Below are 24,798 nucleotides of genomic sequence, written 5' to 3'. Positions count from 1 at the left end.
GGATAACAACTAATAGGGTTTCTTGACAGGTGTAAAATGTATTCAAGGCTAACAAATGTGTTCTCTTATTTAAATGGATGCATGCGAGAAATCTAGGCTTTACTTAGGATCACTTAGGATAACAACTTGGCCTCGATCACTTTAGTATCAGTTGTTCTTTACTATCTCATGTAGAAATCACTAGAATTATACCTCATTCTCATTATGATGTACAAAATTTAATCAAAGACTGAGTCATTTTTTTGCTAATCCTTGTCCTTTGTTTAAAGTCTGTTGTCTTTTGAACTGATATGCTCTTTTGTGTATAAGTATTAGTTTTAAAAGAGCAACACACACACACACACACACACACACACACACATGCACTTGGTCACTTTACTAGGTTGTGATTGCTTTATTTTGCTATATTCTTCTTGTGGCCTTACTAATATACACACTCTTTGTCACTTCAAGGTACACTATCTAGCTTATGCATGATGGAGCTAATGGCTATCTTATGGGTGATTACCGTGAGGCTTTATCTCGCACTATATGCCTTGGATTGGAGGGGTCTTTTGATGATGTAGGGTCTCCACATTTCTAGCTGCAAGGAAATGAACCCAAAGCTTTAGGTGAAAGCATTGGGAGTACAACTAGGTAAAGAACTACCTCAAAAGCAATTAGAATTGTTATTTTTAGAATCTTAAGCATGATAAACCTATAGCTAGGAACACTCAAAACTAAATCGGGATAAAATCTTACACCGCTATCACCTCTGGAAGTAATAATGCCACTTGAAATTGCAAAAATAATTGAATGGTATTATTAAAGCTAAATACTTTACCTTAACCTCCTAGATATTTACTAGACATTTATAAAAAGTGTAAAGTTCACCCAAAAATAGTAAAATTGACCAACCAAGTTGGGCAGGTGCTAGGGGAGGCCATCATTGACCTGCAAGGTACACATTTAGCAGCACATAGCGCTAGGAGAGCTAAAGGCCTGCCTTGGGGTGCAAGGAACTGCTAAATGCAAGCCTTGAGTGCCAAAAATCTATAAATATACCTCATTTTCGGTCAGACTCGGAGTCCTTGCCAAAAATCTCTCGTGTAAGAGGCATACTTCATTGAAATCACTAAGAGAGAAAAATCTAAGTGATTAAGTGAGGTAATTATGCCAATCTCAATTAATTAGCAATTTATATCTATTTTTTCTACTTAACCTATTAATTAAAGAAAATTAGACCACCCACTACTATTAATCACTCTTTCATACATTATTAAATTTTTAATTACTTAACCTTAATTAAGATTAATAATCTACTTAATTATTAACCCTAATTAGGATTGAGATTGATTAATTTTGGCCGTAATTAATGGAGATTATATTAATCAGTCTTAGCTAGCTCTAAAATAATTATCAAATCTTAATTATACTATTAAAAAACTAAAAAATTATATCATAATGTTTTTATTATTTTTTGTAATCAATTAGGCAAAAAATAGCTATTTTAAACTATAAAACTAATAAGAAACTTTGTAAACCAACTTAACAGATCACAAGGTAATTATCAAAGCTTGAAAACATCATTAGCTAGCCGTGATAATTATCTCATTAACAAGAAACTAATCTGGCTAATTAATTAAGCTAGAATTAACTGATTTTAGCTATAAATTAAACGGGGAAATTAATTAACCAACTTGGATAATTACAAAGTAAGTATCGAAGTTTTGAAACATCAATTTCTAGACCTTATAATTATATCAATAACATAAAGTTAGTTTATCCATTTGATTAAGCTAAAATTGATTGACTTTAGCTATAAATTAAAGAGAGAGATTAGTTAACTACTTAGATAATTACAAGGTAAATCATTAAATAGCTATGATAATTATCTCATTAATAGACAATTAGTTTAGTCATTCAATTAATCTAAAATTGATTGATTTTACTTGTAAATTTATTAAATAACTTAAATAATTACAAGGTAGATAGTCAGGATAATAAGCTAGTCAGGAAAATATCATTAGATAGTCAGGATAATTAGCTTATTAACAAAAAAAATAGTTTAGCTATTTAATCAAGCTAAAATTATTTGATTTAGCTCTAAATTAAAGAGGAAAATTAGTAATTTAGCTTAGATAATTACATGGTAATTATCAAGATTAAAAAACATGATTTGTAAGAAAAGATAACTAGTTCATGAATAGGAAATTAGTTTAGTTATTTAATTAAGCTAAAATTATTTGATTTTAGCTATAAATTAAAGGAAGAAATCATTAGTTTACCTTAGATAACCACATGGTAATTATCAAAACTATAAAACATGATTAGGAAGCCGAGATAATTATTTCATGAATAAAAAATTAGTTTAGCTATTTAGTTAAGCTAAATTTTCTTGATTTTAACTATAAATCAAAGAGAAAAATTAATTAATTAGCTTAGATAATTGCATGGTAAATATCAAAGTTTTAACAAACCTTTAACAAGTTGAGATAATTATTTCAAAATTAGTTAACTAGCTTAAGTAATCATAATAGCTAGAAATACTATTTTAGGAAAAAATATAACTAGGATAAATAGAAATCACAATTAAAAATTTCTAAGAAAATTACTGAAAGTATAAACCACTGTCAAAAAGTTGTCAAAATTATATCTTTAGGGAATAATGAGTCTAATATATATTAAATAAAAAATACGTCAATTCTAGGATTAATAAAGAAGGGGAAATTTTTAAAAAAGGTTTAAATATTTATGAGAAAACTAGGGGAGCTTAGAAAACCCTTAAGGAAGCTTAGATAAAATTATCTAAGCAAGTAAGAAATTACTAGGTCAAGAAATTACCATTTTTGACTGTAAATTTAACCTTAATTGGGATGAAAAGAGGAATTAGATTCAATACAAAGGTAAAGTCAAGTTTTTTTTAATGATCTGCCTAATAAGTAGATGTCATGGCTCCAAAAAGGACATGAGCAAACACCCAAACTGATGAAGAAGATAATCTTTCAAAGAGAACCAGGGGTTCTTATGACCATGAGATAGGACCCAACGATAGGTCCATGGACGAGAGTGTCCGGGCCCTAGAGATCCAGCAGATACCCGATCAGTCACAGGTGGGTGTTCATAAAATTTAATTTTTAAGAAATTCAAATTATTGTAAGTAATAACATTGCATACTTTAAAGAGTGGGTAAGGATTTAGGAAAAGATAAATTGGCTAAAAATCGGAAGGGTATCTTCCAAGAAACCATCCTGCAATTGATAATCTAGGAAATAAATGTTTTGGTAAGACTGGTTGAATTAGGAAAGATTTGATTGATCGTCCTTAAAACAGCTTGACCTCCGACGCCTTGGTATATTCTAATGAATAATGATGGCTTTCCAACCACGGATAAGTTGGTTACCCCCATGAACAATGAGTTTCTACTCCATGTCATGTCTTGATGTTTTTGCATAAGTTAGGATACCGTTTTTTATCCTAGGGAAGCCTATGGGCAACTGGTTTGGCGTATGAGCACCCCAAACTTTGGGTGATGGGTTTCCACCTTGCATTATGAAGAAGGAATGGGTGTCGTTTTTTCACCCTTAGGTGGTCTTCAGACAAGAAGAGTACTGGTCATGGTTGTTATGGTCAATGTTTTTGATTGACAGTACCTAACAACTTTAGGGGAAGAGCTAGTGGAACCTTCAACCAAGGATATCAACGACATGGGATAGTGGTTGTAGAGTAAACTTGGAGCATATCTTTCCGAGCAGATATTTCCCAATGTCAGGTGCTATGGATGCAATCAGATGGGACACTATAGAACTAATTGTCCCGAATAGCAAAACCCTAGAATTACCGCTAGAGCCATTCCTGAAACTCAAGTAAATCAAGAAGATAATCTAAGATGAGGTAGAAATGGAGGACAAGGTAGAGGAAGAACAAGAGAAGCCAGAACTTATGCAATCATGGGAGAACCAACCTTAATGGACGAGGAAGATGAAAGAGCCACTCGCTTGGTCACAATTAGCAATCTAGATCTCAACAACAATAGGCATTTTTGTAAACCACTATAAACTGATATTAGGTCCTGGGTCTCCTTGATAAGAGTCTTTACCTTAAAATTCCCTCAAGGGGTGAATCTAGCTTATGCTATACTTATTGGAGCTGATAGTTATAGTTGTTGGAAAACAATATTTGAAATCTCTTTAAATTGATAAGAGGTTCCCATTTTTCTTCCATTCTAGCGAGAATCAGGCTTTCTTTTTTTCTCTATCACAGGGGTTAATGCACTTCGCCCTCATCACAATGGACTAAAACCCATTTTACCCCCATTTTCTAAAGCACTATGGGTACCATATACGTTCAATGGTCACCTTTTCCTCCTATTGTGGACTTCTTACTTCACCCAAGCAAGGTCTCTTACCTTGAATAACCCCGTTGGTTGAGAATATAGCTGCCTCTTCTTCAAGCCCTAATTGTGGATTCCCCTACTGACATGCATGAACTCTTGCTACTGTCAAGGGTGGGCACCCAGCTAGAACCCACTCGCAACACGTTGTTGGCACCTATAAAACTAGTGAGGGATCCTTTTCCCCTCACTTAGCCTTGCAATACTTTTTGAGAAAGTGACTGTGTGGGATGTTTTGCATCTTTGCTATGGAAAAAGCTTTTTGCTTGCTGAACATACTACCTCATCTTAGGTGTTTTCAAACTCACTCGTAAAATTCTTTGATAGTTGATATCGACATGTCATGGATTGCCAAGTGTGAATTTTATTTCTAGAAATTTTGTCTTGATGATGCTAGCAAATAGGCACTTTGATTGCTCTGATGGCTTTTGGTTTTTTTTCTAGTACTACTTGGAGTTTTGATAAAATTGGTAAGTCTTTAAGTTACTGAGTTCTGCTGGTATGATTTAGAAACTTACATAGCAGTGGTATTGTCTTTGGCGGTTTTTTGAGCACTTAGGTTCACAAATCACCTTGCTAGCACTAAATAGTTAAGAAATTATGACTTCAACGCATCTCTTGATTTTTCATTTCCTGTATAAACATGAACAATTGTAAGCTGGCAATGGTTTGGCCAAAATACTTCATATCTGAACTTCTCTGGGACAAAAGATTGGGTAAGACACTTGGATTAGAAGGGGTGATGGCTTTCTAATCAAAACTTAATATATTTAAATAAATATGTATAAAATCTTTGAATATGGGGTTACTACTAATCTTTATTATAACATATGATCACATTTGGGTCTAAAGGAGTGATGAACTTTAGATCACAAATTAGTCATATCAATTGTTTTGAGAATGGATACGTGCAAATATTTTGTACTAATTGGATGGTAGGTATAAGTTAAAAATGTTTTAAGTAGGACATGGATAATAAGTGATAGGGTTTTTTGACACCTGTAAAATGTATTTAAGACTAATGAATTTGTTGTCTTGTTTATATGGATGCAGGTGAGGACTCTATCTTTACTTGGGATCTTTCTGGCTGTGTTGTTGACCGTCAACGTCAAACTTGGCCTTTATCACTTTAGTATTAGTTTTTCTTAACTATATTATGTAAAATTCATTATGATGTACAAAAGTGAATCAAAGAATGACTCATTTTTGTGATAATCCTTGTCCTTTGTCTAAAGCCAGCTGTCTTTTGAACTGATATGTTCTTCATGGTATAAGTCTTAGTTTAAAAACAGCAACACACACATCCTAAACACAAGGTTCTTGCAGATTGCTAGATAATCATGATGCTAGTGTGTTTAAGATTTTTTATCTATAGGCTTGGATTGACCAACTTTTGTAATTCCTTTTCAGGTAGGTGTTAGGTGGTCTTTCCTTGTCTATAGATTGAATTCCTTCTCACAGCTATTGTAGTGACTCTGATGGTTTCAGGTTGCAGGTTAATCTAAAATTACTTACCCTTGTTTATTTATTTTGACTTATGATTTCAAGAACATTTTACCTATAAACAGACTACTCTTGGGTGGATGATTCATTTGAGGTCTATCCATTGAAACTAGTAAAAACATGGAAAGCTTCTACGACTGATTACGAACGACATTCGTAGTATTTTCTAATGGCTAACAAATCCTTAAAACTCCGAGTGGAGTATAACCCTCTCTATTAACATTTTCACTTATTGTGCCAATGAGACTCATGGATTTTTTGATATGATATAGCTCTTTTACTTTAGACTTGACTATTCTACTCATCAACTAGATAAGGCAGTAGGCCCATATTCAATGGGCCCACTGCCAACTTATTGAGTATGGTATCTGGTTTAGGGCGAGTGCACACACACACACACTTGGTCACTTCACGAGCTATGATTTCTTTTCCCAGCTACACAAACTTACACCTGAGCTACTAAGATAGATAATGATTATTAGGTCTTATGGGGGGGCTACCTTATGATTGTATCTTGGAGGAATTTTGTTGAAGCATAATGAAGCTAATGAATATACGGTTTTACCTCCCTTTAGTCTTACCTGTTGATAAAACTGGATGGCTTAGATAAATATGCCTATTAGGGGCTAATGGTTACATTGTTTTAAGTTTACATATACACAAATTTTTTGGTAGTATACCTTACGGATCTCATAATCCTTAGATAGGATACTATGGCTTAGTAGTGACCTATCCTTTACCTAGAATTGATGGACCTTCCACTTAAAGATTAAAATTTTTAGCTCTCCTGTGGGACGAACATTTTTTGGCTTAAAGCTCTTTGGTTTGTATGCATCATGTGGAATGCATCCCTAAACACGCTTATATTGAGAGGCTACTTTGTACTGGTGTGAACACTCCCATTAAAAACTTACTTTCAATGGGCATAATTACCCTGGCATAATTTTTTACAAACCCTTGAAAGAGATCCCCTCTCCTAATTGTGATAGATTGCTCTGTAATTGCTTTCTCCAACCTACTACTTAGTAGTACTATCCCTTTGTAGTTGTTGCACCTCTACTCAAACATTGCATCAAAGCCAACCTAGGCGTATGTCGCTACCCCGTGTACCCGATTAGTGCTTATTGTCTATATATCATTCTCTCTCTTGAATATATCCGAGCCTGCAACCAGGCTCAAACACCAAATCTGTTCTTGCGGCTCTCTTCAATAACATTATGTTTCTCCTCTCTACCAGTACTTGGTGTAATTGGGCTATGGATTTAGATGATCTACCCTACACTAATGTTTTGACAACAACACATAGACCTTCTAGCATTTCTTGGGGATATTTGGATCCTATTGCTAGACTCCATGTTCACTTAGAGGCTCCTCTTTTGGGTGTATACTTTTGTCGTGTTGATCTTGATGCTGTTGAGGTGTTCTCCATTGGTTGAAGGGCTACCTATTTAACAAAGTGAGGGCTATCTTCCCCTCACTTAGCTTTGAATCTCATATCTTCTTGCATTCTATGAGTGAGGGCCATAGTTGCTTATTGATTTCTTGTCTTCAATATGGAACTCTTTTAGAAGTGTAAAGCTTCTTAGGTTGGTGCATAAATCTATTTTTCATTGTTAACTTTTAGAATGTGGCAACTCGGATTTGGTATATTGTTAGCAATAATATGCACGTTATTGCTCTCCCCCAATGACCTAATTTCTATTGAGAAGCCTAATTAAACATGGTGGCTGAGGCCATACTATTTTTCCTTGTTAACTTTGGAAAAAAATAAAACCTTTTCAATTTGATGCTCTCTTCCTTAACTAAATGATGATGTTGGTGGCTAAGGCTGAACTATTTTACCTTTTTTGGTTTGAAAAAAATTAAACTGATCTGGTATCTGTGATTAATCTGCCACTATTGAGGAATTAATACATTATGTGTTTTGATGAAAGCTTTTTCTAAACAAGGCTCTGTCCATTTTATCTTCTTGATAGTATATAACACCATGAGATTGATTGAGCAATGTGAGCTCCTTCTCATTAGGTATCAAAAAGAGGTTGCTTATTTATAACTTCTAGGTGATGTTGGTCATTTGTTGGCTTGGATTGCTTAGCTAAGATGGAGCTACTACGATCTCTTAGCTGGTATCGTTTGGTTGTTTTTACTAAAAAATTGTGCACATTTTCCCTTTGGGGTTATAAAGGGTGTGTTTTATCTCAAACGGAGATAACCACAAGTACACAATTTGGGGACTGATGGTTCTTAACTTGCCTAGTGTTGTGTTGGTAACCAAGAAATATTTAAACCCTAAGCTAGGAATGATTTAAATCTAAAAACTTTGGATCCCTAAAACAAAGTAACTGTACTGCTTTATTTAGGTTGTGCTAATTCTAAGCAGACAAAATTATTGCTTGGAAATACAACAAAACCTTATCACAATGAAGGCTATTTTTCTCACCTTTTGTTTTGATAAATATTTCACAACCTAACTAGTTTTTAGGATTTGAACAGGGAGGATTTAAACTCTAAACATTTGAACTGTAGTTCCTAAAACCATTCAACTTTTAAACGGTGCTCTTTTAGGGGGTGTTATTTACCTCAAACAAAGGGTAAAGACTATATTAGGTAAAGTGGGAAAATCCCAATTCCTAGGTTGGACAACTTTCAACATATTACATATAAAGTAATGAGATTTTTGTCAAAGACATCAATTTGCTTAAGGTCTCATTCCAATTTATGCATGTAGATTACACATTGAAAACAAAATTGGACATGAAATTTCATGGTTTTAGTCAATTGAGCCATTAAGATACTAGTGCATTCCAGTTATTATTGTTGTGTGTGCCTTATTGTCCTACATATGATTTTATCTCAAGATGAAGTTTGAAGGCCCACCACTTATCCAAGCTAAGTTCAAAATGAGTATCTAAACTTATTCAAGGTCCACCACTTGTCCAAGCTAGGACCCAAATTGAGGAAAACAACCTACTTTTCTATGACATTCAAACTCATCCAAGCAAAGTCCATTGCTAATATAGGATTTCTTCATTTGAGGCACTACAACAAAAAAGGGGACCTTCGACGCAAGTTTAGACGCATCCCATCGAAAAGCCCATCGATATACACGTCCCTACAAAAACGTCGCTATATGCATCGATATATGCGTCAAAAGGTAATATTATCGATGCATATTTTGACGGGCTTAGCGACGCATATAGCAACGACCATAGCAGAAATTTTTTTTCTTGGGCAGAGGACAGGCAGCCTAGCCTGTGCCCAGTGAAAAGATGGACACAACCACAGTCAGACTGCCTGTCCTCTGCCAAGAAAGCGAGTAACACGAAAATCAACCGTGCTCCCACAGAAATTTCGCCAGAGTTCCCTTCGTTTTTACATAAACTTTTAAAAAAAACCATATCATGTATACGCCTCCTACATGCTATCCATGTAGGATCTCACATGAGATTTAAGGCCAATGAAAGAAATCAAATGAACTTTGTGCAAAACCATAACTGTACCAACTTAAAACCATAACCATAACGAACTTAATTTGTGCAAAACCATAACCAAAGTAAAACCATAACCATCCATAACCACTTTGATCAAAACCATAATGCAGATAACCATAACCATAAACAAAATTAACAATAACCATAAGCATAACCAGAAAGTTAAACATAACCATAAACAAAACAAGAACCATAACATGTCTATACAAGAATAGGAAAAATAGCCATGTCTATACAATGACAATGACAATAACCATAACCATAAGGAAAACAATAACTGTCTGAACAATAACCATAACCATATATGTCAATACAAAAAACAGACTCAGAAGCGTGTCTGTGTCTCACAAAGCATATATATGAAATCCACTGATGACTAGGCATCACAACCTGCACATAGGACAAGTCACAAAATTAATATTGATATTACTTCACATATACTTATTTAATTAAATCAACTCACACATATTAACATCTCACCTCAAGTGATCAGCGAGACTCTAAGGCCTCCCAGTCTACAGGCTCTCCTGAAGCATCAAGATAATTCAATACTTCATAGATACCTCTGTGATATCCATCAGTCTCCTCCTGGCGTGTCGCGGCTCGATGCATCGCAAGATTCTGCGTTTATACAAAAATCAAAGTAATAAGAATACATGATTCATCACATTTTAAAAAATGCCATAGCTAGGATTGGATTAGAAACTCACAAACTCATAGCGAAAGGTGTCGAAGCCTCTGCTGCCAAGGTGAGATGTCCCCCTGGTCATCTGTCGTATCTGCGCGGCCTGACGTTGCTGTCTAAATTGAGTGTCCACTGTCCGCTCATCCTCCCTAATCTGCTGCCACGTCTCATGTGGGATGCCCGAAGGCTTTGGTGAGCCGGTCCTGAAAGCCTCATGAGCTGCATCTCGTCGATGTTTCACGGTGTCCCGTGCAACACTCTTGATCCACCTCCTCGGAACAGCCTTTGAACCCGGAGCAGGCTGGTACTCTCTCATGATGATCTCCATTATATAACTCACTTTGTTCTCATCCTGCTCAGGCCAAGGCGTCAGAATGCTGGTCGAAAACTGCAGCTCCGCGAGCTAGAAAATCCACTGTCTCATCTCAGTCCCGAATCTATCCATGTCAACTGAACCATCTACCCGTACAGTATACATCTTGGAGGCACTAAGATCGTGTGCCCCCCAAGGTGTCCGAGGTGTGCCAAGAGGTGTGCATGGGTAGGAAGGGGGTTGTGAGCGAGGAGGGGTCGAAGCGTCTGTGGACCCTCCTCCACAGCAACCACCACCTCCACCTGACGATCGCCGAGATCAGTGAGTGCACCTATGCTGTGGAGATGAGGACGTACCTGCCTCTGCCGCACCCCTAGGTGTCGAAGCAACCGTGATGGGAGACCTCGCAGGCGTCGTACCCGTAGGCATCCCCTCCCCCCATAGGCGTCCCCCCCATAGGTGTCCCCCCCATAGGCGTCAGACCCTCGGGTGTGAATCCTGGAGGCGTAGTACCCGTGCCTCTGGCTACCCCGTATTGAGAAGCCTCTTCCATCTGACTGGGCGTCATCCGTGTGACGAAGCCTATGAATGCATCTGCACTCATAGAAGTGGGATCTGGAAACTGGTCTGCCATACTAAAGTCCTGCACAAAGAAAGTAAAATAAAGCGTCAGAACACCTTTGTTTAAATTAACTTTAAGCTTAATTTTAAATCAACGTCTTCACACAAACACTTACAGGCCTAGGCCTCGACGAGTGAGGCATCATCGATAAGATCGTGCACCGTATCATCGTCTTCACACAAACACTTACAGGCCTAGGCCTCGACGAGTGAGGCATCATCGATAAGATCGTGCACGGTATCATCGTCTATCTCTAATTGCAGACATAACTCTACCCCAACTCGTCTGGCAGATTGTCTTTATCCATTGCATCTTCATCTACAAGTGTCAATTCTACCTCGTCTGCATCATCCCTCGTATATCTGTCAGCTTCCTCTGCCATACCTTCGTCCATCTCATCTAATGTCACATTAGTATGGACGTCATCTGACCGACTTTCCTCCAGGAGCTCTTGCCCTTCAAATACTTGTTTATTTCTTGGAGTAACCTGAACCACAAACCACCATTTTTGCTCTTGAGGGTCCGGTACAAAGACCACTTGCTCGCAATGTTCGGGGAGAGCAAATGTGTCGCTCCCATCTGTCCAAACCTTTGTAAAAACTATTTGCACAAGCTTGTTTCCATCTTTGCGTACCGTTGCATTGTGACTAGAAGTAATCACCTTGAACCACTTCACATCCAACAAAAACATCTCAAACCGCCTGAAGCTGACTTTCAGGATATCTGACACCAGACCATAGTAATCCAGGTTGCTAGTGCTCTCATTCGTGTCTATGGCACTGTCCTTGCTCTTTTGCATGAAACTAACCATTACCCCACTGTCAAACGTGTTTCTTCTACTGTCAGTAATCATGGCCAATCATGCATAGTCCACATAAGAAGTCCATGGATCCTTGCATGCTGTTGTCCTACTGGTTCAACCGCATCTGCTACGTCAATCCCATGCCATAACTCCTGGAGCTCGTCAACTAGTGGAGCTAGATAAACATCCATGTTTTTTGCCTTGAACTTACCAGGTACAATCAAGCTTAATATCAAATGACCCTTCTTGATGGCAAGCCACGGCACGAGGTTGTAATTGATAAGACACACATGCCAAGTGCTCCATGACGAGCTTCTCAAGCCAAATGGATTGACTCCATCCATTGCCATTCCCAAACACAAATTGCGTGGTTCACTCTTAAAATGTGGCCAGGTATCTTCAATGTGCCTCCAGGCCTTTGAATCAGTGGGCACCCTAAATGTTGCGTCAGTGGATTTATTCGTAGAATGCCACCGCATCAACTTTGCAATGGAACCACAACGAAACATGCTTTTTATCCTAGGAATAATAGGGAAATACTGCAACACTTTAGCTGGCACTATCTCGCCAACTGCATCTTGTTTGTAGCGCATTGCTCCGCACTTAGGACACGACAGACAATCTACGAATTCATTGCGAAAAAGAATGCAATCATTTGGACATGCATGAATCTTGTTGTAGTCCAAGCCAAATGAGGTCAATAGTTGCTTTGCGTCTGGCCTGGAGGGGGACATTTCATTTCCAGCCGGGAGAAGTTGCTCCTGCAACAACCTGTTTAAGCCACATTAAATTAAAAAGCTCTCCAAGCACGTCACCGTTGCAATTGGAAAATCTCTTTTGTAAATTACGTACCTAAACAAAGTAGTGACGCTTGCATCTGACCACCCGTACACTGAACTGAAGATTCAAAAACGCCAGACAAGTACTAAGCACATATATTTTGGCGCCTTCATAGATTGGTTGGCGTGCCAACTTCCTCAACGTGTCTTCAGGAGATAGGCGCACGGCTTCTGGTGTTTCTTTGTTAGCGTTCTCCTCGCTTGTCTGGAAGAAGGCATCCAGCATCTCCTCCATGCCGTCGTCTTCTGTCTGTAAGCCCTTTTCTGCTTCCATCCTTGGCTCTATATTGGTCGGACCTTCACGCATAATACTTTTTCTGTCTCTCTCTCTCAGATGTAGGTGCTATGTCACGAAAATCAATGCCCGTTCCGTAGGAGTCGTATCGTAGATTCTGTACGGTTTCTCTAGCAAACTCTCCATACTTGTGCACATGCTCATTACATATCCTATGCTTGCGCAGGATTTGATACTTGCAGAGCGTGCACGAGCGTGCAATATTTTCCTCCATGTTAGTTGATGACGTTGCCATCTACAATGATTATGAATGTTGTTTTAATATATATACTCCTCACAATGTAAACTACCTCGCATTCTCTAGTCTTGCCCAATCTCCGTACACCTCGGTCCAGAGGTGTACGGAGATCAGGACCACCGGGTCAAAATCTCGTCTTTATTGGTCAAATCCTATATGGGTAGACACATACGTGCACTCCCAGGTGGACATGGCAATGCATGTAGCAGGCAAAACCCCTTTGCCTCTTTTAGTTCCATAGTTTCTTCTAGAGGGAGAGAGAGAGAGATAGAGAGAGTCTCTATCCTTTTCACACAATTGGTCAGCCAACCTAACTCTTTCTCTCTCTCTTTCTCTATCTACTATCTATCTCTCTCTCTCTACCTCTGTAGCTATCTCTCGTTAATTCTCTCTCTCTATATATATATATCACTCTCTATCTCTTTATTTCTCTCTCTCTGTCTACGTACCCTATCTCTTGTTCTTTCTCTCTCGATCTCGCTCTCGCTATCTCTTTCTCTCTCTATTTCCCTATCTCTCTCTCTGTCTCGCTCTCCACTTCCCTCTCTCTCTCTCTCTCTCTCTCTCTCTCTCTATATATATATATATATATATATATATATATATATATATATATATATATATATATATATATATATCACTCTCTTTATCTCTCTCTCTCTCTCTCTCTCTTCCCTATCTTTTTCTCTCTCCCTATTTCCCTATCTCTCTCTCTCTGTCTCGCTCTCCACTTCCCTATCTCTCTAATGATCGAACGAGCGACTGAGCTAGGGAGATCCAGACGCCCAAGACTGCGGAGGCCAGACTACACAACATCGACAGAGGCTGCATCAGAGGATCCAGGTCACTTTGGCTCGACATGCACAACGCCCGGTCAGACTACTGACCATGGAGGAGATTGATGAGGTCCGCCAGCCGAGAGATGCTGGATCTCCTATGATCTACCTATCCGAGCTAGTTGTTTTAGCTGCTTAGTCCACACCCAGCAGTTTAGGATTCCATAATATTTTATTTTGTCATTTTGTCATCTTGTTATTCTGACTTTGTATCAGATCCATCACATTGTAACTTTCTGGTCTCATAGGTCACTTTGGCCTTTTGAAGACGTTAATATAACATTTCATTTCATTTCTCTCTTTAATTTCTCTTTCTTTAATTTTAATTTCCTATGCATACATTAATTCTCTCTCTCTCTCTCTCTCTCTCTCTCTCTCTCTCTCTCTCTCTCTCTCCTACACACACACACACACACGATGTAGAGAGAGAGAGAGAGAGAGAGGGGTTGGGGTTGTTGGGGGGGGGGGGGGGGGGGGGGGGGGGGGAGGGGTTCCATAGTTCCTGCATAGCAGGTTTCGGCCAAGATCTGAGCGCGCACGTTGAAGGCGAAAATGGCCCCTGCGCGCGGGTTCCCCTTTTTTCCCCAGATTTTTAGCGTCGAAATGTGCATCGATATACACGTGGTAATGTCCGTCGATATACGCGTGGAAAAGCATGCCTTGCCACGCGTATTTCCACGCACATATCGACGGCTATTTCGACGCGTATATCGACGGGGTAAAAGAACATCGATATCCACGTGGAAAGGTATGGGCGTCGATATATAGTGCGTCGATAACTTTGGGTTATGTTGTAGTGAGGCATGAAGCATACATAAAACATGTATCATATGATTGGTTGCATCATAAGAGTGTTGGTTCATGGTGCACCTATCTAAGCTAGGCTCCCTTGGAGGAATATAAATCCCACTTGTTCAAGCTAGGTTCCCTTAACTTATGGAGGAGTACAAAGTCAACTTCTTGTCCAAGCTACACTCAAAGTGATATGTTAAAATGAGTACCTATATATATTTCTAAGTCATTATCTATTGAAATAAATAAGGTTTCCAGTGAGAAAAACCCCATTCCCAAGACTAATGATCACTTTCAATTTTTATGAATATAGCCAATTTGAGCGTTAACAAACAAAAAAATTGTTTTTTATTTAAGATATTGCTTTCACTATGCTTTGTAAGATATTTCTTGAGCTACATCAAGAAGTGTCAAGATCACATATATTACATTCTAGAATACCATGTGATACGCCACTTTATGCACATAGATGTATTCTTTTGAACATGTTCATGAGGATAAGACATTTAGGTATTCATCTACACTTATGTTAAGTCATCCTAATTTTATAACAAAGGGGTTTTTAAATCCACCACTTGGCCATTCTAAACTATTCAATCAATTTCATGTTACTTGTGTCAATGCTATTCTATGTGTATTTACAAGAAAAAATCAGTTGCAATAAAGAAAATTTCAATCTATTTGCAACTGTAATAAATGTAAAGCTCTTGTGTTTATTACATTGTTCTTATCATTAACATATTTGGAAAACACGAGTCTTAAGGAAGAAGAATTTAACTTATGTCAATAATGGATTTTATGATAAAGAGTTGCGATTTTGACATTATGTTCTAAATGAATGGGCTATGCTGCATATTTTTCAAAATTGTATGAATTAGATAAGAAATTTTTTATTTGTGCATGAATACATGCATGGATTCAGCTTATATGCTTGTTTTTGTAGTAGCCCCTGGCTGCAATCCAGTTGTGGATTCCCTCACACTGATTAGGTGCTTGTGCATTGCCTTGGGCATTCAAGGTGCATGCTTAGATGATTGCATCTAAGGAGAGCCCGCGCAATTGCCTGTGTATAAATTACTTGACAGCCCTATTCTAATGGGGTTTTGTAAGGTTTTAATCTTATAATCATGTGTGATGTGCAGGCCAATGGAAAGCTCCCAAGCTGAACATCCCACTGCAGGAAAAGTTTTGTGTAATAGCAGAAGAGTTTAATGTTGTCCATGGCCTCTCCATGGACAGTGACGGCCCCAAATTGGTGAAGTGGGAGCAGATTACAGATTTGGAGTGGTTCAATGTATTCAGAGAGGCAAAGGATCGCAACAAATATCGCTTCAAATGCAGTATTATTCGTGGCGACATGTATGACCAAGTACTTCAGCTAAACTATAGGGTGTACAAGAAGCCCCCCACCACTATGGAAATTAATTCAGCTTTTGCGAAGGGTTTTGTAAAACAATTCAGTCTAGTGGCAATTGCAAGTGGCTCAATCATGCAATTCAATTGGGCTGAGTTTGTTGTCCATCATTTGCAGGACCTTCGAGAAAAAGGATACTACAATGCCCATGTTGAAAAGTGGAGGGTGCGTAATACCCACCCCTCAAGTCAAAAAACAGAGGAGGGCTCCACGGAAACAAAGGACGATTGCGATGACCAAGTAGCTCCGAACATTGTTTCTGCTGCCAGGGCAACACCCCTCTCTATTAACAGCTCTCACAAAGTGACAACAAGCATGTCATATTCGGGCTCTCTGATTTGCAGCCATCATGAGTGCAAATGACCATCTCAGAAATCGATTGCAGGATGCTAAACAGTAGCTCAAGAATGCGGGTCAGGAGCTTGAAGCTGCGAGGGTTCTGCCAAAGAAAGCCATGATATGGTCAGCCCTGTAGTACTTGCTATGAGACATAAGCTTCATGATGCTAAGAATGAATTGCGGTGTTTAGGCCTCACTGACAGTGTGGATGCAAGGAGAGAAATAGAGCTCAAGGTAAAGATCGAGACACTGAAGGAGACACTGGATGGTTTGGGGTTTCCTCACAGTGAGGACACCCCCACTGCTATTGATATTGACATAACATGTCTTCATGTAAGTGCCGATGGTTTTGTGATTGAACCTTATGTTTTGAATATGTGAACAACTATCCTATGTACTTACCATGCCTCTATTTTATTGGTTTGTACATTAATATGGAGGTGCAGGAAGCGAAAGTGCACACCTGCAATAGTCAATTGCAACTGCTCATGCAGATAAGTAGGATGATACAAGGCTCCTTCATCCCCACTACCCTATGCAAGATAGCAATGGTCAAAATGCCATGTGAGCATACCTATCACCTAATCTGCTTTGTTGTTGCATGCTCCCTGGGGACCGAATGTATAGCTTCCACTTGCCAACAGAGGATACCAGCTGAATGGTGTGGCAAGGTCATAGGGAAAGGACCTCCAATCACACAGAGTTCTTGTAAGATAATGTTAAGGAACAGTTATCCAACCTTGATTCCTACACTAGCCCTGTGTATGCTAGTTAGCATAGAAGGTATGCTAGTTAGCTTAGTGGGTATGGTGTCTAGCATATTGTGTATGGTAGTTGTCAAACCTAGTTATGCTAGTTAGCATATAAGGTATGTAGTTAGCTTAGTGGGTATGGTGTCTAGCATATTGTGTATGGTAGTTGTCAAACCTAGTTATGCTAGTAAGCATACTATGAGATATAGCTAGCATATATTGTCATGGTGGTAAGCATACTGTGTATGCTAGTTAGCACAGATAGTTATCCTAGCTAACATATTGTGAATACTAGTTGGCATTTTTTGTATGCTAGTTAGCATACTGTGTATGTTAATAATCATACCTTCTATGTTGGTTAACAAAATATGCATGCTAACTAGCATAGAGAGTTTCCCAGTTAGACACAAAGTATGCTAATTAGCATACCCTGTATGTTAGTTAGCATTATGAATACTATTTGGTATTTTTTGTATGCTAGTTAGTATACTGTGTATGCTAATAAGCATACCTTCTATGCTAGTTAACAAACTATGCATGCTGACTAGCATAGAGAGTTTCCCAATTAGACACAAAGTATGCTAATTAGCATACCCTGTGCGCTAACTAACATACAGGGTATGCAAATTAGCACACACAGTGTGCTAACTAACATACAGGGTATGCTAATTAGCATATATAATATGTTAATTAGCATACTTTTTATGCTAATTAGAATACTGTATGATGGCTAGCATGCAAGTATGCTACTTAGGAAAAAGGTATGCTAATCAGCATGCATAAGCATACCTTTTCTTATAGTTATCATACTTGCATGCTAGTCATCATACACAATGTTCTAATTAGCATAAAAAGTATGCTAATTAGCATACCTTGTTAGCTAGTTAGCACACATGGCTAAACACAATGTTCTAATTAGCATAAGAGGTATGCTAATTAGCATATAATATATGCTAATTAGAACATTGTGTTTAGCCATGTGTGCTAACTAGCTAACAAGATATGCTAATTAGCATACCTCTTATGCTAATTAGAACATTTATTATGATGGCTAGCATGCAAGTATGATAACTATAAAAAAAGGTATGATAGTTAGCATACTCAATATGCTAGCTAGCATTTGGTGCATGCTAACAAGAATTCAAAGTTTACTTAGCATACCTTCTTTGCTAGCTAGCAGAATGTGTATTCTTGTTAGTATACCTCTATGCTAGTTAGCATACATTTTGAGCTAGCTAGCATAATTTGTATTATAGTTAGCATACCTCTTTTCTAGTTATCATAATGTGTATTTTAGTTAGCATGCACAATATGCTAACCATCAAAAATGGTATGTTAATTAGCAGAGACGTTATGTTTCTTAGCATAACTTATCCTCTAGTTAGCATACCATCTATGCTAGCATACATTGTATGCTAATTAGCATACCATTTATGCTAATTAGCACACCATCAATCGTAAGCATACCATTAACATACACACAATTTTGCTTATTAACATTTTATATATGCTAATTAGCATACATTCTCTGCTAGTTAGCATACACACTATATTCACACTTCCTTGTTAGCATATTTTGTATGCTAGTTAGCATATTAATCATGGTGGTTAGCACACTTTATATACTAGTTAGCATAGTTAGCATAGACAATATGAATGTCTACAGGATATAGATGCCTACCATACATGGAATACTACTTGTCACATTATGCATACAAGAAATCATAATGGTATCGACGAAAATTGACGGGTGAATGGAATACACAGGTATCAATGATGTAGGATATGAACCTGACAAGACACCTGTCAATCAAAGGAAAGAAGAGAAGCTTTGTAATGATGAATCTGATGAGCTGGATAGACAACATGAAAGGGAAGATGTAATGCCACAGGATACGACAACGCACGAGGATGCTGCAGATGGTAAAGAAACAGATGATGATGACGATGAAGATTTTATCATGATTACTCATCCCAAACCCAAGCCCCCTACAAATGATCAAACAAGCGTCTCAGAGGAAACAATTAGGAGTGTGCAAAAGGAAGGTAGGAGTGCTCAAGAGGAAGGTTTCAGTACTGACAGTGGGCTGACTGCGCAAGACGTCGGTGATGAGAGCCCCCTACAGGGTTTTGTAAACAAAGTGAAATTAAAGAGAAAAGGTGGCTTGGAACAGATTCTGGAAGAACCTGGGGACGAGAAATCTGCTGCCCCTTTGAGAACCATGGATGACATAAACGAACATAACAAAGGTGAAAAGAAAGCCATTCGCTCACGTGCTTACAAGAAATTATGCTGAATCTGTTCCCTATTGTGTCCAAGTTATGTAGTGTTAACAAGCTCCACACCCTGTGGCATGTATCTCTCTAGATATTTGTAATGGAAAAACTCTTTTCAATATTATTTTACTATGCAACAGTTCAGTAGTTTTTGCTTGTCTTTATTCGATACCATTTCTGTGTCACAGGGCAAGAGAAATTGAAGTTAGTTGCCATACATGATTTGAACTATGCCATTGCATGCAAAACCATACAAAAGTGGCGTATTGCCAAGGCTAGACAGCTACAAAAAGAAAAATCCAAGATTGAGAAGCGCCTAGATAGCTATCTTAAACGCTTAACGAAAATAAATGAGTACTTCAGTTATGTTCATCCCTCGGGGGAAGTTATTTATGTTGAGTGGTATGCACTGCCAGACCCAATATGCGTGCCAAATCCATTGCTAGACGAGGGATGCGCTTTGGTTCTTAATTTAAATGGACTGCTTGTTCAAGTTGTAGAGCCAATGCATAGTGACATTCCCCCTAAACATGCAGGGGAAATGATAAAGTACAATGTGCAAGATAGGAGATTGGTATTTTGTCGCAAAGACAGCCACAAATTTTTGGATTGGTGCCTCCGTTTTTTCCATGTGTATATATGGAGCACCAGCATGGCACCTAAAGTGAATGCAATATTAGAAACAGTATTCAAAGAGCAGCGGGATAAGCTGAGAGGTGTTTTTACACAGAGTCATTGTACTGGCCAGCCTTGGCAGATATATAATAAGCCTATATTCTTGAAGGATTTGAGATTGTTTTGGAAGAACTACAACTTTGGCCCCCAAAATAGTCTAATTATTGACGATAGTATGTACAAAGTGTGCCAGAACCCTGAAGGAAGTTGGCTTGTTACTCCTAAGATAGAGGACCAGACCAAAGAACCGACGCAAAACTTCCTGATAGATACTTTGAGCAGCTGGCTGTTCCTATGGCTGCAATCAGAGGATCATGCAGTGTATATAGCTGAAAATGCGATTGATACTGCCCCAGATTTTTTTCACATCAAGTGATTAGGAATCTGGAATCAGAAATGCATCGGCATACAGTAGCCCATCGTAATGAAGCCATGCGTAGGAGACAAAGGGAGGCTGATTAAGAAGCTGAAACACATAAGAGAGAGAAGCTACAGAGGGAAAAATTAGAGAAGCAGCAGCAAGAAGAAGAAGACAGAGAGTTGCAAGAACCAAAAGCTCAGCAAGAAGAAGAATTCCAGCGAGACCCAAATGCTCAGCAAACAAAGAAGCAAACGGACACTGGGCAAAAGCGAGTGTACAAGCACGCTAAACCACAATCTTATCCAGAGTAGGAGGCTCTCTGCAGTTTTGTAACATTATGAAGGAAATTTGTAAATTGCCTTTCCAACGTTTGTAACTATTCCGACATTCACTTCAAATAGTAATGATCAGATCCTGTACTATTCTTGCTTTAAAGACAATACTGTGTACTATTGGTGTCTTGAAAACACTGAATTTGTATACATTCTCGTTGGAAATTAGCAAAGGTATGCTAATTAGCATAACGTTTATGCGAGTTAGCAAACTGTTTATGCTAACACAGCCAAAACAGTATGCTAATTAGCATACTCACAGTAGCTAATTAGTTAGAATACATTCTAATTAGCATACTCAGCATTTTTGTTTGTGCTAACTTCCACTCACAGCATACCATAGTATGCTAATTAGCATACACAGTATATAGAAACTGCCATGTTTTCTCCAGCATACTATCTATGCCAATTGGCATAAACAATATGCTAATTAGCATTCCTCCAATTTTTGTTTTTGCTAACTTCCACTCACAGCATAGTATGCTAATTAGCATACACAGTATATAGAAATACGCCATCCCTTCTTGAAACCAGCATACAGTATGCTAATTAGCATACATGAAATGCTTATTGGCATACACAGTATACAGAGATCTGTTATCTCTTCTCCTTGAAAACAACGAACCTATGCTAATTATCATACTGTTAATGGTGTAAACTATGCTAATTAGCATACCCACAGAATGTAAATTCCACTCACAACATAGTATACTAATCAGCATACACAATATACAAAAAGCTGCCATCTCTTCTCCTTGAAAACCAGCAAAGTTATGCTAATTAGCATATATAAGTTTATGCTAATCAACATAAACAATATGCTAATTAGCATTAGCATACACAGTATACAGTATTCAGATTGCTAACTAGGACATCCAACAATTTCATGAAAACAAATCATAGTGACAATCAACATCCTAATGTGCATGCAGCAACGTATGTTAACTAGCATAAAGAGTGTTAGCTAGCATATATCTTGTGTTTACCAGGTAACTCTGTATGCTAGGTAGAGCACAAGGCATGCTAACTAGCACAGACCATATGCTAACTAGCATACTCATTAGGACACCCATCATGCTGTTGAGCATAGTAGGTGTTAGCTAGCAGAATTAATGTTAATTAGCATACATCTTGTGCTGACTAGCTAGCTCTGTATGCTAGGTAGAACACAAGGCTGTTGGGGTATAAAGCCCAATGTGGTCGCCCAGGTAAGTGGGCGGGCCGCCAGGTATGTACACATATTCTTTTGTTAAAACCTAATAAGAACTCACTATGCTCTACACATTACAGTAGAGCAAGTTCACCATATCATCGTGATCTTCTTCTCGCACTCTCTCTCGCGTCGCACTTCCGCTCGTACTCCTTCAACTGGTATCAGAGCTCAGATCGAGGCTCCGGGCAGCACTGCAGGAGGCTAGAGTCACCAGCTCAGATTGGAGTGAAATTCGACAGGCGAAGACACGGCCCCAAATCTGAGGTCATCTTGGCCACCGTTCGGCTTCGACAAAGGTCTGTGCAGGCCATTTTCGACTACGTGGTCTCAGCGGGTGCATATCCGACTCTGCAAATTTGGGGTTTTCGGCCTATGACTGCAGGTGCTGAGGATATCGACACTCCCAGAGTGTTTATTTGTGGCTGTCTACACATCGAAGGACGGCTCACAATTCTTGGAGGCGTGTCACATACGACACGGGCGCATCTACACACAGACTGTAGGCGACATCCACTAGTTCATCAGGTAGCTTGTGTTTGTTGCTTGATATTCCAGATTTCATCCTGACATTGCAGGTACTTCCACATGGGATGTATTGTTAGAGATGATGTATGTCTGTTGAGGGTTTGCTGGCTGTGAGTCACGCAGCAAACAACCGCTGCAGCGGTTACAGCATACAGTGGGAAATTTGTGGATGTATGACTTTGTGGGAAGTCTATGTACTGTCAGATTTACTGCAGCCTTTGTTGAGGGTCGAGTGAGGTTTTATTGAGCTGGGGGATTCTTGAATGTTGAGATCCTTTCGGTGATACAGGTCTTGGAGTGATCCCTCGAGCACCCTTAGATAGGCAGCTAGGATGTATTGACTGTGAGTTAGACAGTTGGGATTGCATCTTTGCTTTACTGCCATTGAGGCATTGTTGCAGTCTATGCTTACAGGACAGTGATAGGACAGTACAGGTGCAGGACAGGTTTACCCACAGCTTACAGTGTTAGAGAGACAATGGTTTTTTGAGCTGTTTTTTGGTCTGTTTTTAGTACACCAGAGCCATTTTACAAAGGAGACTCTGCCAAAATTTCTGCAGAATCTAAAGCTTTCTTGGTTCATTTGACATGTTGATATTGGTTCAGAGGTCAGACGAGATGTCGGCTTATCAAGCATGGTTAAAGCTGAGTGATCTATATGAGAAGCAGAGTGCAGCTTCACAGGTATACTGGCTTAAGAAGCTTGTTGACTTGAAGATGAAAGAAGGGACACCTATGTCCAATCATCTGAATGAATTCAACACAATCTATAGTAAGTTGTCAGCTCAAGGTGTCAAGTTTGATGAACCTGTTAGAGCTATGTTCCTGTTGATCACATTGCAGGAAAGTTGGGACACTTTTCGCACAGCTTTGAGTAATTCTGCACCTCCAGATGGTTTGAACATAGCAGGTGTAGAAGGAAGTCTGCTTACTGAAGAAACCAATAGAAAGACAATGGACAAAGGCAAAGGAACAGCCTTAGTTGTCAGGGGAAGGACCAAAGAAAAGTACAAAGGTGGAAAGAGGAATCAGTCTCGTAGAAAGTCCCGCAGTGCTAAAGGCAAGAGTGACATAGAATGCTACCATTGTGGCAAGAAGGGTCACATGAAAAGAGACTGCAGAGAATGGAAAGCAGAAAAAGGCAAAGAGAAAGCTGAAGACCATGGTGAGAAGAACAAGTCCTCAGTGAAGATTCAAGAAATAAATGTGACAAACACTGTTGCAAAGGATGACAGTCTAGTGTCAAGAGACATCTACTTCTTGAAGAATACAATGGACTCAGCTCTTCTTACAGCATCTGATGGAAATGCACTGAGTGACTGGATAATAGACTCAGGGGCATTACTTCATGTGTCTCCAAACAAGGAGTGGTTTACTTCTTATGTGACCACTAAAGATCATGTTCGGCTAGGCAATGGGCAGACATGTGAGATCTTAGGTGTTGGAGATGTTCAATTGAAGTTTCAGAATGGCTCTTCTTTCACGCTGAAGAATGTGAGACATGTTCCCGCAATTACAAAGAGCTTGATTAGCACAGGTTTACTTGATGATGCTGGCTACGTCACCATTTTTGGACAGAACATGTGGAAGATATCCAAGGGTTCTATGACAGTAGCACATGGAGTAAACTGGAGGACTTTACATGATTTATGTATCAAATGTCTCTAAAAATGTAATCAATGTAACCGAGCAGCCGAACGTTTCTTTGTGGCATAGCCGGTTAGGGCATATGTCCAAGAAGGGAATGGAAATCTTGTCTCATTCTGGTTATTTGCCTGGTTTTTCATTTAATGATTTTGCATTCTGTGAACATTGTCTGTATGGTAAGCAAACACAGCAGCCACATAAGCATAGAAGCAGTAGAAGAGATACACAGCTGTCACTTGTTCATAGTGATTTGTGTGGACCTATGCCTAACCTATCTCTAGGGGGAGCTTCTTACTTTATGACATTTATAGATGATTACTCGAGGAAAGTATGGGTTTACTTTCTCAAGCACAAGGATGAAGCGTTTCGTGTTTTCAAAATGTTTGTGACACTTGTGGAGAATCAGAGTGGCAAGAAGCTTAAATGATTACGCACTGACAATGGTGGAGAGTATGTTTCAAAGGCCTTTTAGGAC

Source organism: Adiantum capillus-veneris, chromosome 6 (assembly GCF_014529385.1).
Source record: "Adiantum capillus-veneris isolate H3 chromosome 6, ASM1452938v2, whole genome shotgun sequence".
Classification (NCBI taxonomy): Eukaryota; Viridiplantae; Streptophyta; class Polypodiopsida; order Polypodiales; family Pteridaceae; genus Adiantum; species Adiantum capillus-veneris.
The sequence above is the reverse complement of the archived record's forward strand: the minus strand, read 5'-3'. Positions refer to the sequence as shown.